Source organism: Chiloscyllium plagiosum, unplaced genomic scaffold (assembly GCF_037043375.1).
Source record: "Chiloscyllium plagiosum isolate Xiang-an unplaced genomic scaffold, Cpla_swu_hap1 HiC_scaffold_39, whole genome shotgun sequence".
Classification (NCBI taxonomy): Eukaryota; Metazoa; Chordata; class Chondrichthyes; order Orectolobiformes; family Hemiscylliidae; genus Chiloscyllium; species Chiloscyllium plagiosum.
In genome coordinates this window covers 80,658,221-80,677,873 of record NW_028270177.1, presented here as the reverse complement: position 1 = coordinate 80,677,873, position 19,653 = coordinate 80,658,221, and the positions used below count along the sequence as shown (strand labels likewise).

The 19,653-nt window shown below is 42.6% G+C and overlaps 1 pseudogene; it reads right to left on the bottom strand.

Annotated features, from left to right (window-relative positions):
• Positions 1–14,793: 14,793 nt before the first annotated feature.
• On the bottom strand, positions 14,794–15,597 carry LOC148138787 (cyclic AMP-responsive element-binding protein 1 pseudogene; annotated as a pseudogene).
• Positions 15,598–19,653: the final 4,056 nt, after the last annotated feature.

The following is a 19,653-nucleotide window of genomic DNA, read 5'->3' as shown; positions in this document are numbered from 1 at the left end:
ATAAACACCGGAGGAAACATCAAAGAAGCGCTTCGCAGGAGGCTCCCAAGCACTGATGATGTCGCCTAGCCAGGGGACGAAACGTTTGCAACAAAAACTTCCAGCTCGGCGAACAGAACCACAACAGTATTAGGAATCTCCTGATCTCCATGAAACCATCGTCAATGGCGAGACAAATCCTGCCAACCTGACAGGGGCCCAGCCAGCTACTCACTGTATTAATCACTGCAAAGTGTCAACACAGGAATGAAACTGGATGGACCAGTTGGCAACTAACAAGGCACCAGAAATTACAACCACAGAATCAGCCCTCTCAATGCTGCAACGTCCTCCGCACAAACATATGGTTTTTGGTGCCAAAATGTGGAGAGCTGTCTCACAGACCAATCAAGGAAGAGCCTGACATACCCATACTCACAGAATCATCCCTTACAAACAATGACCAGACACCACCATCACCATCCCTAGATATCGACAGTGTGGTGCTGGAAAAGCACAACAGTCAGGCAGCATCCGAGGAGCAGGAGAATCGACGTTTCGAGCCTGAGCCCTTCATCAGGCTGACCTGCCTTGCTTTTCCTGCACCAGACTCTTGACTCTGATCTCCAGCATCTGCAGTCTTCACTTTCTCCTGAAATCTCTGGATATGTCCTGTCCCACCAGCAGTACAGACCAGGCAGAGGTGGTGGCACAGTGGCGTACAGACAGGGAGGATTTGCCCTGGGAGTATACAGCATTGGCTCCGGAGACCAGGAAGTCTCATGGCTCCTGCTGATGACCACGTACCGTCCTCCTTTGGCTGAAGGATCAGTTCTCCTTCATGTTGAACAACATTTGGAGGAAGCACTGAGGAAGTAAAATGATGTCAAACTACTCTGGGTACAGGATTTCAATGTCCACAATCGAGACTAGTTCTGCAACAGAATTACTGACTGAGCTGGTCAGGTCCGAAAGGATATAGCTGCTCAACTGAGTCTGCAGCAGGTGGTGAGGGAACCAACAAGAGTGTAAAACATACTTGATCTCATTGTTATGAATTGAGCAGCGGCAGATACATCTGGCCACGACAGTATCAGTAAGAGCGACCATCACACATTCCTTTCGGAGACAAAGTCTTGCCTTAAAGTTGAGAAAAACCTCCATTGTGTTGAGTGGCACTGTCACTATTCTAAATGGGACAGACTTCGAAGAGATGTAGGATCTCAAACTGGCTCTCTCTGAGGCACTGTGGGACATCAACAGCAGCAGAACTGTACTCCAGCACAATCTGTAATCTCATGGGTTTGTAAATCCTGCTCTCACCCATCACAATGGACAGGAAAGGAGGGCATGCCATGAGCAGCACCAGACATACCTAAAAATGAAGTGCCAACCTGGTGAAGCTATCAAACAGAATACCTGCATATTAAACAGCATCAGCAGCAAGCAACAGAGCTAAGTGATCCAACATCCAATGGAACAGATCGGAGCTCTGCAGTTCTGCTACACCCAGTTGTGAACGGTGATGGACAATTAAACAACTCACTGGAGGAAGCATCACAGAAATCCCCACCCTTCCTAATAGAGGAGTCTCTCACATCCATGCACAGCATTTGCAGCAATCTTCAGCCAGAAGTGCAAAGTGGGATGATCCATCTCAGCCTTCTCCAGTGGTTTCTAACATCACAGATGTGAGTTTTAAGCCAGATCGATTCAGTTTGAACAACATCAAGAAATGGTTAAGTCGTGCAAAGGCTCCGGGCCCTGCCAACATTCTGGCAATAATACTGATGGCTTGTGCTCCAGAACTTGCCACCCATCAAGCCAAGTACCGCTCCAGCACTGGCATCGACCGACAATGTGGAACATTGCCCAGGGATGTTCAACACAACAACACAGGGCAATCCAACCCAGGCAATTTCCCTCTATCAGTCCACACTCGATCAGCAGTAAAGTGATGGAAGATGTCATCAACAGGGCTACCAAGCAGCAGCTAATCAGCAACGGCCAGCTCAGCGACACTCATTTTACGCTCCATCAGGGCCACTCAGCTCCCGATTGTGTTACCGCCCTGATTCACAATCTGGCAACCAGCTGAATCCCAGAGGTGAGGTGAGTGTGATAACTCAGTCCCACGCCAAGACCACTATTTCTAGCTGATTCCACCCTTGTCTCAGCTCATACTTTCATTTTCCAAACACACTCAGGGCCAGATTCCCACATTCAACCTCCCTGTAATCTCAAGAAAGTCTAAATCTCTGCTTGTTGATTCATAAAAAGGCTCCTAACTAAAATGAACAGCATGCAGCCATAGAGATGTACAGCAAGTAAACAGACCCTTCGGTCCAACCCCTCCATCCCGACCAGATACCCCAACCCAATCTAGTCTCACCTGCCAGCACCTGGCCAATATCCCTCAATTTAAAATTCTCACACTTGATTTAATTCCTGGCTGTGATAATCCCTAGCTCCCTGCACCACACACACTTTGAGACGTCGACAACCCATTTTCTTCGAGACTCCCAACCATTTATTAATGCATTACTTCACCTGTGTGGCTGTTTCTGCAGTTGATGAAGCAGCATGGTCTTACATTCGTAGCCAAAACCTCACAGGTCTGCTTTCCACCTTTAAGACATCCCTCAAAACCTGCTTTTTGGCAATGCTTTTGGTCACCTGACCTAATATCTCCATCACTGGCCATATGTTTAAAGTTCTCAATAGTATTTTTGTGAAATTATAAGCATCATAATAAAAATACAAACTGTTGTTGATTTGGACATTATTTTCAAATCATCACTGTTGCTGAATGAATAATCTATAATGCCACTTACCCAACCACATTGTAGGAGCACCTTCACCACACAAACTGCAGCTGTACAAGAAAGTCAAACATCACCCTCTCCACAGGCAACAGGGTTTTGGCATTAATCACTGGTATCTGTGGAAGTAGAAACACAGTTGATGTTTCAGGGAGTGCAAAATGGATTACAGGGAATGAGAACGGTGCAGAATTTGATAGTCAGAAATGGAAGGAAAAAAGAATTCTTGACTGTCAAAAATATTCAAGAAAAAAGAATTCTTGACTGTCAAAAATATTCAAGAAAAAAGTAATCTCATAATAGAGCAGTACATGGTCAGGGGCTGGACCACAGTGAAAAACTCATTTGCAAAGGGTCTATAAAAGTATTAATACAGTAATAAACAGACCAAAAATACACCCATGGTTCGAGACTGAGGAAGCTAGATATTGACAAAGTGGTCATGAGGGAGCCCAGAGGAGAATCAAAGCAGTATTGGCTGCTGTGATCCCAAAGAATCTTTACTAGAGAAAGGATGCACATGCGCCTGGCTGCACCTTGCCCCCTACAAAGCTGGCGGCAGTGCACATGTCCAGTGAGTTGTTGTCCCGAATAAAGATGGCTGCGCTCACTCAGGCCTGCAGCCGCGCTGAGGCCATTCCTCATTTACTGCAAACACGGGACTGGGACGTTCAAATTTGTGTTTTCCGACGTGCACAATTTGTTTGTAAAACCTCTCCGCTCATAGCAACACAGTTTTGCTCCTGCTTCCCTGTTTATTTCTTTCCTTACCGTATCCTTTCTCTCCATAACTTCTCGAACATTCATTACAGAGACTCTTCGCCGCGCGCGAGGGTGATCACATTGTTTAGTTTAGCTCCGCCCTTCATTCACTTTAATTGCTTGGAGGACCAACATCCCGCTAGGTCCTCCAGCTCCGCCCACCGTCCTTTCATTGGTCCGGTGCTGACATCAATCACACGCTGGTGCTTTGTTGGCTAGAGCATGCGCAATGTGTCCTGCTTTAGCTGATATGTTGGGTAATGTGATGGGAGAGTTGACTGAGGGTAAGAATTCCCTTTGTGTGAGCTCTGCAGTAGATTTCCTTTATTCCTTCCTACTCACGACTGTATAGCTGTGATTGATGAATCAATGCCATCTGAATCAGTATATAAACACCCCATTTTCACTCCTTTTCACAACATCTGAGATCTTTAGCACATTGTATCACGATCTTCTTTGGAAACAAAAAAAAAACATGAAATGGAGCCTCAAGGAATCGGAGCAGGAGTAATGCATTCATCGCCTTCAGCTTGTTCCCCCATTCTATCAGATCATGGCTTAGCCAACCCAGACCTCAACACCTCTTTTATGCTTGATCCGCATAGCCCTCAACTGCTGAATATTTCAAAAATCTATCTGCACTCTTTTAAAATAATTTGAGATAGAATCATAGATTCCCTACTGTGTAGAAACAGGCCCTGCAGCCCAACAAGCCAGAACAATCCTCTAAAGAGTAAGCCAACCATTCCCCTCCCACATTTAACTTTCACAATTGTTTGGGCGAGAAAATTCGAGCCATTCACTGAGAGAAAAAAATGCTTTACTTTTTCTAAAATGAATGTTCCCTGATGTAATGTCCCCTGGTTTGAGACTTCACTGGTGCTAGAAGCTCTAGTCAACATCTACCCTGTCAAGCTCCTCAGAAACTTGTTTCCATAAGATCACCTCGGCTTATCTATTCTTGATAGGTCAACCCTTTGTCCTCAAAGCAGCTAAGTGAATCTTTTTTGAATGGTCTCCGATGTTAGTTTATCCTTTATTAAATATGGGAGCTAACATTGTATACAGTACTCCAAGTGAGGACTCAGCAAGTGTGGTTAACCAATCCTCAGTCCATGCTAATACATTACCCCGATACCATGAGCTCCTAAATTGTGCAATTAACTTTTATGTTGCACCTTATCATTTACATTTTTAAAATCCAAATACAGAACATTATTGGATTGCCCTTTATCAGCCCTGCTTGTTATCTCCTCAATGAACTGTCGTAAATTTTTCAAATATAGCTTCTCTTTCACAAAACCCAGTCTACCATGTTTAATGATAAGCTTTTCTAAATGTCCTGCAATTTCTTTCTTTATATCAGACTCTGTAGATTCTTTCAGTAGATTTGATAAGTATGATTCCCCTCTCTTAAATCCGTGCGGACTCTGTCCATTCCTGTCACTGTTCAGTAAGAAACTTGACTGTACTCCAATATAGTTAGTAAATGTATCTGTATTTATTTTTAAAAATTGATTACTTATAAATGCTGGACCCATGCAATATCAATGAATTAGTGACTCTGAATTGGCGTTATAATTTTTTTGTTCATTACTTTTCGTACTGTGTTATGCAGACAGCACCAAGTGATCACTCTGAATTGTGAGTAATTTTGAAAATAATATATTTTAAAAATGACATCCCAAAATGCTGCCTCATTGTTGTGCAAGGAGGATTTTGCATTCAATAGTTTGCAGATAAAATTGAACAGATTTTTGCTGCAATTTGGCCAGACTGCAGGTTACACCAAAGTGGCAACTCTGTTGTCAAATTCTTACTTGACACTGCCCAAGGCGATACTTATGGAACTTCACTTTGCCATTTTTGTTCACCAGCTTTATTTCCAGGTTTAATCGTATAATCATTCTAGAGCTTGTAATTTTAGACAACTTCTCTTTTAGGTACGAATGTAAATATCATACTGAAATGTTGCACTGAATGGAACCAAATCTGAAATTAGTCTCTAATCTAATAGGAACATGCTCTGACCCTTCTACATATGTGTTGGCATAAGTCTATGCCAGTTATTTTTCTGAAGCCTGTGATTCCTGATGAAGGGCTTATGACCAAAACATCAACTCTCCTGCTTCTCGGATGCTGCCTGACTTGCTGTGCTTTTCCAGCATGACACTTTTCGACTCTGATGTCCAGCTTCTTTGGTCATCACTTTCTCCTTTGATCAACAAAAATTATTCTTGGTTTAATCTTCTCAAAGTGCAATAGGAACCAATTCATGAAATTCAGATATCTCACATTTACCTTAACTATGTGAAGGCTACGACATTACTAAATTATTGTCAGTAATTGAAACCGTGCTGACAAACTTGTGCAGTATCAGTGCCTCAGCTTTAGAGTGTTCCCAGATATCATGCAGCTGCAGTATTTTGTTTTGCACTCAGCTATATGTTGTTCTCACTTGTTTCTTTGTGAAAGATTACAAAATTAACTTGGATGAATGAACTTATGATTTCTTTAACCAATGTTCGGAGAAAAATGTCTGTATTTCCAATGCTGATAAAGTAAAATAAACTGATTATCAGTAGAAAGGGTTTAAGATGGATATGGAACAAATGCTGGCAAATGGGACTAGATTAATTTTGGATATCTGGTCAGCATGGGCAAGTTGGACTGAAGGGTCTGATTTTGTGTTGTACAACTGTGACTTCATTCTCTCAATTATTCAAGGAGTTGAATACTTCGAGGAGGAAAAGGTGAATTTATGCAGAGAATTCACTTGAAATGATGATTGAAGTATATCAAAATCACATTATTTCATGACCTTTTCCTCTGGGTTCTTCAATGAACAAACTTGTTTTATTATCTGAATAACTATGTATCATGTGATTTAGTTCGCACAAAATATTTCGTAAGGATCTAGTGAACTATTAAGAAGTGTTCATGTTTAAAATGTAGGCAGCGTGATTGTTAAGCAAGAAAAGGTTGGTGTTTTACTCCCACTGAATCATTGCTCTATAAAAGGTAACAAGCTTTTTATCTTTTCTGCGCACTGAATATGTGGAAGACAATGCTGAAGGAAAAAATCCTCGTCGGTAATGTTCCCTCATATGGTGAGTAATTGCTTCTGGTCACTCTGCAGGCTATAGAGGCTAGGAAAGAAATGAGTTGGCCAAAGTGAGCAACATCATTTGGATGGACTATGCTCATTGGGGAAACTTGCAGGATCTGTAGAAGAAACACATGTTTCAGAGTGTATGCAATAAACCTGAACATTGTTATTTTTTTTCACAGAGCTTGGGACCCGACTGGAGCAGCAATGAAGCTCGTATTGTTTTTTTTTAAATTTCCGAGCTTGCAAGATTATTGTTGGTAAATGCAGGTGACATTATCAGAGCACATTTCACATGCCCCAGTTCGGAATTTGATCCCAATTCTGTTAGTCCATCCATTCCTATGGATAACAGATATTTTAAATGTGAGCACTCCATTTAACTATTTGAATTGAATACTTCAGTGGTTACATCCTCTTGGATTCTTGATTTCAAATTACTCAATGTGATTTTTTCCCCCCTGAATTTGCCAAGCACGAGGCATTTCTGGAATATTCCAAATATTTACAATAGATGCATTCACACTATTGAAGGCAACCTGGCAGATTTGAATACCATTCAGGTAGTCAACAACAATACATAAGTAACTTTATGAATTGCTTACTGTACACCAACAACGCAAGCTAAGTATTAGTGAAACCACGGATTGTTTCCCATGGATTCCCAAATCTAAACAGTGCATTCTAGATATGCTCAGATCACCACCTGGGAGCAGTCTCCCAAAATTTAGAAAGCCCTCCAAAACTGCCCTCCAAAGCTAAATCTGCTGTCACAGGCTTCACTCTTATTGCATACAATAAAATTTATTGTCCAGTTCTTTAATGTGACAAATGATTTTACAAACAATTTATAAAATACTTGAAATCCAAAAGAAATGTGGTGTCAGCCCTTTGTAGAAGTGAATGGAAAGTGTGATGTTTGCTTGGCCTTTGGCTCTATGTATCAGACTGAACTGAACCTTTAGCAAGATGTGGGATGTTTCCCACAAACGTTGTTTTAAAAAGCAAAAGATTATGCTCTGAGATTTAAATGTTCAATCAGGTTTAATAAAAATCTTACCAAAAATTGAGAGTTTGACTTCAGCTCCTTTAAAGAGACATGCTCTTGGCCTTCAATTTTGTGACATGTGATCATTCTTTGGTAAAGGTGGCTGAGTGCAACACTGCAGGATGTTGTGCTGAAGTGCCTAATTAGGTGGTGAGCTTTATTACTGGTGTAACTCGGCTAATTTTGAGATGGAATATTACTTTGACTTAAATCTTGTTTTTAAACTGAGACGTGCTTGTGTAACTCAAGTGTGGAAACTATGCTCATGTTTGCAATGAACCTTTCACTTTTGGAGATTAGTATTTTTCCGATCTGTTTTGTAAATAAATTTCACTATCAAAAGCAGTGATGGAGAACTGCAGGCCCAGCAGCATCTCTGAGGGGAATTAAACATTGTAAGTTCCAAGTCCAATGACCTTTTGTCCATACAGACAAAAACTTGAAATGTAACATTTTTTTTTCTCTTCACCGATGCCCTCAGAACTGCTGAGTTTCTCCAGCACTTTGTTTCTGGGTTTAGATCTCCAGCACCTGCAGTTTATTGTTTAGATCCTATGATTTGACTTGGGGAGTGAGAGGCAGCAACTGTGATCAACGAGGATAAAACTCCCCAACCACGGAAAACAAACTGGTTCTTTATACTTTGCAAAACACTACTGTAAATAAGAAATGCAATTAAGCTGAATGCAAGATGGTAAACCACCGGCCTTGTCTCAAACTTGCTACTCATCTTTGAGAACTAATGTGTCAGAATTGTGTTTGCTCCCTTCCTTTGCGATCACAGTCCACAAATATCCCAGTTCCAATTCCTGGGCCGGGCCCAGTTACCACATTGCTGTGGGGTGGGAGCTTTTTGTCATCCTGAAGTTTTTGTTAATCACAACATTGCGGGTTGAAGTTGACGGTTTTGACGAATATTGCGTCGTTAAACTTGGAGGAAATCCTTCCGAATGTATTGACTAACTGTAATGAGCCTGTTTACATGCAGTCCTGTTAGTCGTGCTGTAATATTCTAAGTTAAGAATCACACAACACCGGTGATAGTCCATCAGGTTTAATTGGAAGCACACTAGCTTTCGGAGCACCGCTCCTTCATCAGGTGATTGTGGAGGGCACAATTCTAAGGCACAGAATGTATAGCAAAAATTTATAGTGTGACGTAACTGAAATTGTCCACTGAAAAATACCTTGATTGTCTGTTCAGTCTTTCATCTGTTCGAATACCATGATAGTTTCACTTCTTTCATATGTAAATCACAAAACCTTTTTTTCAAAAGTTACATTCCTGACAGTGGCCCATCAGATCACTCATTGTATTAGTCACTGCACAGTCTCAACAAAGGAATGAAACTGGATGGATCACATTACATCTACCAATGCACTGGAAATTACAACAACACAATCAGCCCTCTTGACCCTACAACCTCTTTCTCACTGTGGGCCAACAGCAGCAGCAGAACTGTACCCCAGCCCAATTTTGAACTCTCATGGCCTGGTATATCCCCCACTCAACAATTAACATCAAGCCAGGGGAATCAACACTACTTCAATGGAGAGTTCCGCAGGGCATGCCAGGAGCAATACCAGACATACCTGAAAATGTGGCGCCAACCTGGTGAAGGCACAGTGCAAGCAACACCAAATAGAACTATGTGATCCAACAACAAGTGGATCAGATCTGAGCTCTGTAGTTTTGTCACACCTAGTCAGGAATGGTGATGGGCAATTAAACAACTCACTGCAGGAAGCATCACAGATATCCCCACCCTTAATGATGGAGGGGCCTCACACATTCATGCAACAGATAAGACGACAGCATTTTCAGCAATTTTCAGCCAGCAGTGCCAAGTGGATGAGGCTTCTCCATTTGTACATGACATCACAGATGTAAATCGAATTGGTTGAAAACCCATTTCAAATCAGATCAAGAAATGGACAAGGAGTGTAAAGGCTATGGGCCCTGCTAGCATTGTGGCAATAATACTGATAGCTGTGCTCCAGAACTTGCTGAAAATGTGTTGCTGGAAAAGCGCAGGCAGGTCAGACAACATCCAAGGGGCAGAAGAATCGACGTTTCGGGCATGAGCCTTTCTTCAGGAATGAGTTTCTGAATGCTGCCTGACCTGCTGCGCTTTTCCAGCAACACATTTTCAGCTCTGATCTCCAGCATCTGCAGTCCTCACTTTCTCCTCCAGAACTTGCTGCCCACCAAGACAAGTAGTGCTCCAACACTGGCATCTACCGATATTGGGAAATGTTTCCCAGTGTTGTTCAACACAAAACCGCAGGACACATCCAACCCAGCCAATTTCCCTCCATCAGTCCACACTCGCTCAGCAGTGAAGTGATAGACGTAGTCATCGACAGTGCTGTCAAGCACATGCTCACAATAACCTGCTCAGTGACGCCCAGTTTGGTTTCTTCCAGGGCCAATCAGCTTCTGAGCTTGTTACAGACTTGATTCACAAACTGACAAACAGCTGAATCCCACAGCTGAAGGTAACAGCCCAGTCCCACTCCAAGACCACTATTTTGACTTCAGTGATATCATCTGACCTCACCACAGTCTCAGCTCATTTACTGAAACTCTCATTCATTCATTTTATTAACTCTAGATTTCATTATCTAAACCAACTCCTGGCCAGCATCCCACAATCACCCTCCCTATAATCTACAGAATATTGAAAACTCTACCGCCCAAGTGCTCACTTGTACCAGAACTTGCGGATCCATCAAAAGGCTCCCATTTATACGCAACAGCAATTTACTTTCACACCCTTGACTTAATTCCTGGCTGTAATCATTCCTATCTCCATGCACCAGACACACTTTCACATCTCAATAACTCATTTCACTTTAGACTCCCAATGATGTGTTTATTTTTGAGTTCAGCTGTGTGACTGTTTCTAAAGATTCCAAGGCAACATGGTCTGGAATTCCCACCCTCTAAGATCTGCTTTCTTCCTTTAAGTCATTCCTGAAAAATTGCTTATTTCGCAAAGGTTTGGTCACCGGACATAATGTTCTCCATCTGTAGCCTTATGTCAAAAGTTCTCAATATTTTTGTGAAATTAAAAATCTGTTGATTTATACAGATATCTTCTACTCTTCACTATCTCTGAGTGCATAATCCTAATGTCTCCTACCCAATCACGTTGTGGGAGCACCTTCACCATACCAACTGCAGCAATACAAGGAAGTCAAACATCACCTTCTCAACAGGCAACAGAGCCTTGGCCTTGATCACTGGTATCTGTGGAATTAGAAATACACATCATGTTTCAGGGAGTGTAATATGATTTATGGGGGAATGAAAATGGTGCAGAATTTGACTGTCAGAAATGGAAGGAAAATTCACTCACTTTTTGGAAAAAAGAACTCTTGACTGTCAAAGATATTGTGGAAAAAATAACCTGATAATAGAGCATATGGTCAGGAGCCAGGCAGCAATGGACAATTCATTTACAAAGAGGTCTGTGAACGTAATAGTAAAATACTACACAGAGCAAAAATACACATGAGAGACTGAGAAAGCTAGATAACAAACAAGTGGACATCAAGGAGCCCAGAGATGAATCAGAGCAATGTTCACTTTTATGATCCCACAGTCAGATGTCTAGCACAGAAACAAACATTTCGGTTCAACCCATCTTTGCCAACCAGATATTCTGACCTAATGTATTCCCATTTGCCAGAACTTGCCAACATCCCTCTGAACCCTTCCTATTCAAATGCCTTTGAAATGTTACAATTTCAGTTGCCCTTTAAGCTCCTTTTGAATTCCCCCACCCCCTAAACCTATATCCTCTAGTTCTGGGCTCCGCCAACCCTTGTCTACTTACGCTATCAATGTCCCTCACGATTTTTATAAGCCTCTATAACATCACACCGCAGCCTATGACACTGCAGGGAAAATGGCCCCAGCCTATTATGCCTCTCCCCGCAACTTAAATCCTCCAACGCTGGCAACATCCTTGAAAATCAATTCTCAAACCTTTCAAGTTTCAGTGCCTCGTTCTGATAGGAGGGAGACCAGAACTGCACACAATATTCCAAAAGTGACCTAACCAATGTCCTGTCCAGCTCCTTTACTCAATGCTCTGACCAATAAAGGGAAGCATACGAAATGCCTTTTTCACTGTCCTATCGACCTGTGACTCTACTTTCAAGGAACTATGAAACTGCATTCCAAGGTCTCTTTGTTCAGCAAGACTCTCCAAGACCTTACAATTCAGTGTGTGAGTCCTGCTCTGATTTGCTTTTCTAAAATGCAGCACCTCACATTTATCTAAATTAAACCCTATCTGCCACTCCCCAGCCCATTGTTCCATCCGATCAATATCCCATTGTACTCTGAGATACCCTTTATCACTTTCCACAATACCTCCAATTTTGGTGTCACCTGCAAACTTACTAACTGTATCGGCTCTATTCACATCCAAATCATTTAAATGAATGACGAAACAAATCCAGAAAAAACAACCATTTCTCTGGGTGTGAATGTGCTCTGTGTAAATCCTGCCCTATGACTCTTTACCAGAGAGGGCTGCACATGCATTCCTCTGAACCTAGCCCCCTACAAAGCTGGCGGCTGCACGTGTCCAGTGAATCGTTGCCCCGAATAAAGATGGTGGTGCTAACTCGAGTCAATCACTGGATGAGGCATTTTCCCGTTTACTGCAAAAACGGGACTAAGTTTCAAATTTGTATTTTCCGATGTGCACCAAATGTCTATAAACCCTCTCAAACCATACCAACACCATTTCCCTCCCGCTTGCTGCTGTTTATTTCTATCTTTACCAACAGCTCTCCGTCCACACATCCCGAACAGACCGCGAGGACGATCACGTGGTATAGTCTAGTCCTGCCCCTCATTCACTCTGATTGGTCGGAGGACCGACTGCCCTGCCATGTTCTCCAGCTCTGTCCCTGCCTTTCCATTTGTCCGCCGCTGACATCAATCACCCGGGGCCCATTGTTGGCTGGAGCATGCGGATTGCTTCGTGGCTTTTGTTGCTGTTCATGAGTTAAAAGAGTTAGAAATGACAACAACATCTCAAAACCACCTGATGAAGAAGCAGCAAAACTAGTGCTTCCAAATAATCCTGTTGACCAATAGCCTGGTGTTCTGTGAATTTTACTTTTGTCCATCCCAATCCAACACCAACACCTCCAAGTCACGAATGAGGGAGGGATGTATAACATAAGAACTAGGAACAGTAGAAGGCCGTCCTGCCCTTCGAGCCTGCTCTGCCATTCAATAAGATCATGGCTGATCATTTCGTGGACACAACCATTTACCCACGTTCTCACCATGTCCATTTTTTAAAAATCTAACCTAGCTTTAAAATCGTTTTCTGAACTAGCATCAACTACTTCCCTGGGCAATGAATTCCAGAGAGGTCAAGAAGTTCCTTCTCAATTCAGTCTTAAATTTGCTGCCTCTAGTCTTGTGGTGATGCCCTCTTGTCCTGGCTTCACCTGCCAATGGAAACATCTCTGTACTTCTATTTTATCCATTCCATTCATTATTTTATATGTTTCCATTCTTCTGAATTCCAATGAATATAATCCCAATCTAATCAGTCTCTGTTAAGTCAACCCCGTCAACTCCGGAATCAACCTAGTTAACCTCCTCTGCACCCCCTCTCGTGCCAGTACATCCTTTCTCAACTAAGGAGATAAAAACTACATGCAGTACTCCAGGTGTGGCCTCACCAGCACCCAAATGCAGCTGGAACATTACCTCTGCTTTTAAACCCAATCCATTCAGCAGTGAAGGACAAAATTCCATTTGCTTTCTGAACTGATTGTTGTACCTGGTGACCAACCTTCATGCAGAAGTGTTCTCAGGTCCCTCTGCAGAGAAAATGATGCAACTTTTTAACATTCAACTATTTATTTTTAAATATTAGTACAACCAAAGAGTATAAACTTGATATTTGCAAACATTCTATTTGATTTGACAGACCATTACCCACTCACTCAATGTATCTATGTCCCTCTGCAAAGTTTCACAGTCCTCCACTCACTTTGTTCCGCTAATCATCTTAGTATCACATGCAAATTTTGACACCCTACATTTGGTTCCAACTCCAAATCACCTGTATCAATTGTAAATAATTGCAGTCCCAAAACCGATCCCTGAGGCGCACTACTTATCAATGATTGCCAGCCAGAATAATACTTATTTATCCCCACACTTTGCTTCCTATTATTAAACCAATCTTCTACCCCTTACACCATGCACCCTTGTATTATGCAACAGCCTCTTGCACAGCATCTTGTTGATGGTCTTTTGGAAATCCAGCTGCACTACATCCACTGGGTCCCCATTGTCCACCTTGGTTGAAATATCTTCATAGAATTCCAAAAGATTGGTCAAGCATGACCTGCCCTTCATGAACCCATGCTGTGTCTGTACAATGGGTCAATTTCTATTGAGATTCCCTGCTATTTCTTCCTTGATAATAGACCCAAGCATCGTTCGCACTACAGAGAATAAACTAACTGGTTTATAATTCCCCACATTTTGTCCACATCTTTTTTAAAACAGTGGCATCACTTTTGCTGTTTTCCAACCTGCTTGGACTGCCACAGAGTCCAGTGAATTTTGGAAAATTACTGCCAGTGTATTTGGTATTTTTCCTAGCATCTCTTTTAGTACCCTGGGATGCATTCCATCAAGGTCAGGAGACTTTTCTATCGTTAGCTCAATTACCTCCAAACAGTCTAAAACTGGCTGTTCCGTAATAATGATAGTTTCCAAATCCTCACCTACCTTTGTCTCTTTGCTCGTTACTGGATAGATATTAGTATCCACCACTGTGATATCCCATAACTAAATGCTTCTTCTTATTTTCCAAAGGACCAACATTTACTTTAGCCATTCTTTTCTCATTATATATATTTATATAAACTTTTGCTCTCTGTCTTTATAGTCGGTGCTAGTTTATTTTTCTCATGTTCTATATTTCTTTTCTTTATACCTCTTTTGTGGCTTTCTGCTGAACTTTAACATTTTCCCAGCTCTCGTTTCATGCTGTTTTTGGCCAATTTGTCCGCCTTCTCTTTCAATTTGATTTTCCAGAACAGCAACCCAATTCTCCAAGCATTTCACATACTCTTTCTTCTTGCAAAGGCACTCTCGAACTGCTTCCCTGTTTTTCATGAGGCGGATCTCACGTTTACGAGTGGTTTCTTCAGCATTTTGGGCCTGGTCTTGCAGGACTGGTGAAGATGCCATAACCATTCCCTGGTCAGCAGTGGAGGTAGGAGTTGTACGGATCTGATAGGTTTGGACATCTCTAGCAGCACGTTGTACAAGCACTTGGCTGCCAGGCACAAAGATTTGCCGTCCATCAGGGCGCTGTGCATACTGTATAATGGCTGCTCCAACCTTGGCTGTAGCTGCGTTGGTCATTGTTAGTGTCTGGAGTCCTTGCACTTCATCTGTACCATTGTTGGCCAGCTGAATTGCTCCCCCCTGTGTGATAGCAATGTATTGTCTGCTTCTAGTCCGATAGATGGGTGTCTGCATCGTCGTTGTAGTAATGGTTGAGACAGTCTCTTCTTCTGATTTCTCATCGATTTCTTGGCACACTAGGGGGATCAGAAGAAAGTTCATTCAAGATTTTCCTGTCTGAAGGCCGTCTCAATAGAATTTCTCTATGTTTCTGAGAGTCAGTCATGCTATCCACAGATTCCTGGGTGTCCTCATTTTCAAGTATAGTAGAAATATGAACAGTCTGAACTTGAGGGGACGGCGTGGCTGAGGACTGAGTTGCTTGGATAACTCCTTGGACTTGAACAGTCTGCCCATTCGTTAATTGCACTAAAGTTACTGCTGGACCTGTTGTTAATTGGATCCCAGGCATGGTTACCTGCATGGTCACATTATATATTAATGGTCTGGATGAAGGGACTGGGGACATTCCAACGAAGTTTGCTGATGATACGAAGTTAGGTGGACAGGCAAGTAGTACTGAGGAAGTGGGGAGGCTGCAGAAGGATCTAGACAGTTTGGGACAGTGGTCCAGGAAATGGATGATGAAATTCAATGTGAGCAAATGCGAGGTCTTGCACTTTGGAAAAATGAATACAAACACGGACTACATTCTAAACGGTGAGAAAATTCATAAAGCCAAAGTACAAAGGGATCTGGGAGTGCTAGTCGAGGATTGTCTAAAGGTAAACATGCAGGTTGAATCCGTCATTAAGAAAGCGAATGCGATGTTGTCATTTATCTCAAGAGGGTTGGAATATAAAAGGAGCGATGTGCTACTGAGCCTTTATAAAGCTCTGGTTAGTCCCCATTTGGAGTACTGTGTCCAGTTTTGATCCCCACACCTCAGGAAGGGCATACTGGCACGGGAGAGTGTCCAGTGGAGATTCACACGGATGATCCCTAGAATGGTAGGTCTAACATACGAGGAATGGCTGAGGATCCTTGGATTGTAGTCATTGGAGTTTAGAAGGTTAAAGGAGATCTAATAGAAACTTACAAGATAATACATGGCTTGGAAAGGATGGACTCTAGGAAATTGTTTCCATTTGGTGAGGAGACTAGGACCGGTGTGCACAGCCTAAGAATTAGAGGGGATCAATTCAGAACAGAAATGTGAAACATTTCTTCAGCCAGAGAGTGGGGCCTGTGGAATTCATTGCCACGGAGTGCAGTGGAGGCTGGGACGCAAAATGTCTTCAAGGCAGAGATTGATAAATTCTTGATGTGACAAGGAATTAAGGGCTACGGGGAGAATGCGGGTAAGTGAAGTTGAAATGCCCATCAGCTATGATTAAATGTCGGAGTGGACTCGATGGGCCGAATGGCCTTACTTCCACTTCTATGTATTATGGTCTTATGTTCTAATTTGATCAATTTCCTCAGACACCCACTGCCAAGAATGCCTTTTCATACAGTCCTTCCTTTTCACTGGAATACACCTTTGTAAAATGTCTTTGAAAATCCTCCACTGCTCATCAACTTCCTACCATAAAATTTTTGTTTCCAGTCTACTTTGTCCAGATTCTCTCTCATTCTATTGTAGTTCCCAGTGTTCAAGCACAGGACCCAGTTATTAGATTTTATCTTCACACTCTCCATATGTATTCTAATTCAACCATACGGTAATCACTTCTTCCCAGGGGATCCCTAACTCTGAAGTCATTAATTATTCCTGGCTCATCGCACAGGGCCAGATCTTGGATAGCTTGCTCCCTTGTCAGTTCCATTTCATACTGCTCAAGAAAACTATCATGGATACATTTAATGAACACCTCAAGGCTACCTTGACTGAGCTGGTTCGACCAATTTACATGGAAATTAAAATCACCCAGATAATAGCTGTACCATTTTTACAGGCATTAGTTATTTATTTGTTTATTGGCCATGCCAATGTGATGTAATTATTTGCAGGCCTATACACCCCGCCTATCAGTGACTTTCTTGTTACAACGTTCACTGCATCATTCCTGTTTCTCCTAATGTATGGCAATTACAACAACAACTACTTGCATTGTATGGAATCTTTCACAATGGCAAATCTCCTAAGGTGCTGCATGGATGATCAAAACGTTGATTAAAGAGAATGATTTTAAAATACATCTTTAAAGGAGGATACAGAAGGTTAGGGAGGCTATTCCACAGACTTCTGCCCTTGACAGCTCCAACTGTGGAGGGATGCAGGTGGGGAGGGTTGGAAATGGAACGTGCAAAGGGGAAATGGAAGAGTGCAAGCAGTGCATAAAGTCTTAAGGACAGAGGAGGTTCTAAACTCAGCCTGTCTATCATAGAGAGTATAGCTGCCTCATGGAGTTTGAAGCACTGCAACAGGTCCATGCATGTTATGATTATAGTGCTAAAAGAGATTTCTGTTGTCTTAAACAGAGTGACGGATCTTGTATTGTGGGCTTACGAAATGACAGTGATCTCTACCAAACATGTACGAGGTAGAGTCAGGGCAATAATGAGATGCTGCAACTGGAGGGGAACAGGTAACTCCATACAAAATCCTACTCTTTCTCACCCATTTTCAACTCCAAAACCGGATGAGTTCTAGAAAAGCACCTTTATATCCCACCACAACAGTTTACCGCACAAACGTGGTATATGGCACAAGGAGGAGTGGAACAGACTGTATTGGGACCCCGAAACCTTTGGAAAAGACTAAAATTATCTGAGTATTGAGAGCCCCACCACATTGTATGCATTTCTATCGTTTTTACTCGGTTCCTGACTCTCCTTGCTTTCCCTCATGAACCTGTTCAAAGTTGTTTTTACACACACCTGCACCATCTGTGAATTGAACCAAGGCCTCTCGGTCCAAGATTCGGGATATTTTCACCGCATCACAAGGCATCGACTACAACTTCCCTTGTCCCTGAATGTTTCTGTTGCTTCGCTGCTGAGTCGCAATTGGGAAGAAGGGGCGGAACTGGAGGACAGATCAGCGTCCGGTCCTCCAACCAGAGTGCGTGAGGAGCGGGACCAATGCATTCGAGGGAGTGAACGCTTTAGGATTGGTCAGAAAGTAAACTGTTTTGCAGGATTGATCATTCTCACGACATAGTGGAGCATTAAACTCCTCTCATTAAACAATGTGAGGTTTTAAAGAAATAGATAAGATGTAAATCTGACAATGTACATATTTCCAATCGATTTACACAACTCGAGTAACAAACTTATTTTCAAACTCCCAGAACGATTGGTAATTTACATATCTGGCAGGTATGATTAAATTGGACCGAACAATCTATTTACATATCTGAATGACTGTAACCCGACAGAGCAATTGTTAATGTCTAATATTTCTCCCGTGATTCTGTGCGGTAATAAATATTCTTTTTAAACTCACTGATAACTTCCGACGCACGCGCAGTTTGTTTTCTATGAAGGGCATGCGCAGTGTCATATTAACCAGGACACGGCGAGACATGGAGCAGCTTTCTCCGGGTGCGACTACGATCGGCTTCAGAGAGCGGCGTGTGGGAGACTCACTGGGACAAAGGAGCGTAGAGAATTTACAAGACGCGGATAAACGTGAAAAAAACCCGAAAAAAAAAGACCCTCCAGACCGGATAAGGAGATGGTGGTCTCTGTCGGAAAAGCGGCCCAGGGTCACGGCCGCCATTTGCCGCCGTCATGGGCGGCACGGTAGCACAGTGGTTAGCACTGCTGCTTCACAGCGCCAGAGACCCGGGTTCAATTCCCGCCTCAGGCGACTCTCTGTGTGGAGTTTGCACATTCTCCCCGTGTCTGCGTGGGTTTCCTCTGGGTGCTCCGGTTTCCTCCCACAATTCAAAAATGTGCAGGGGTTAGGTGAATTGGCCATGCTAAATTGCCCGTAGTGTTAGGGAAAGGGGTAAATGTAGGAGAATGGGTCTGGGTGGGTTACGCTTCGGCGGGTCGGTGTGGACTTGTTGGGCCGAAGGGCCTGTTTCCACACTGTAAGTAATCTAATCTAATCTAATTTGTTTGAGGGAAGAGGGAGCGCGGGCCTCAGAGCCGCCATCTTGAGAAGGAGGGCGGGGCTATCGGGGTCTCGGACAATCTGAGGAAAGACCCACCTTAGATTGCTTCACTAAAGACATGAATGCACTCGGTGGATTTTTCTTAACATCAGCAATGATTTAATACTCACTTACAGGTTTTTAATTACATATCTTTTGAAGCATTTAATTCACATTCAATGATTTGCAATCGTGGGATTTGAACCTGTGTCCAGAGCACATTTGCTGAGTTTCTGGATAAATTGTCTCACAATAATGCCACTCGGCTATCACTTCGCCTGCTCACAGGTTGCGCATCCCAGTGCAACATGAATCAAAACCCTTTCTTCCTGCACAATTGTTTGATCTTGCACTCTGGTGATATCACTCAGTATCTCTCCATGTGGTATCCCTCACTGTTTGGGTCTAATTGTTGCCTCTGT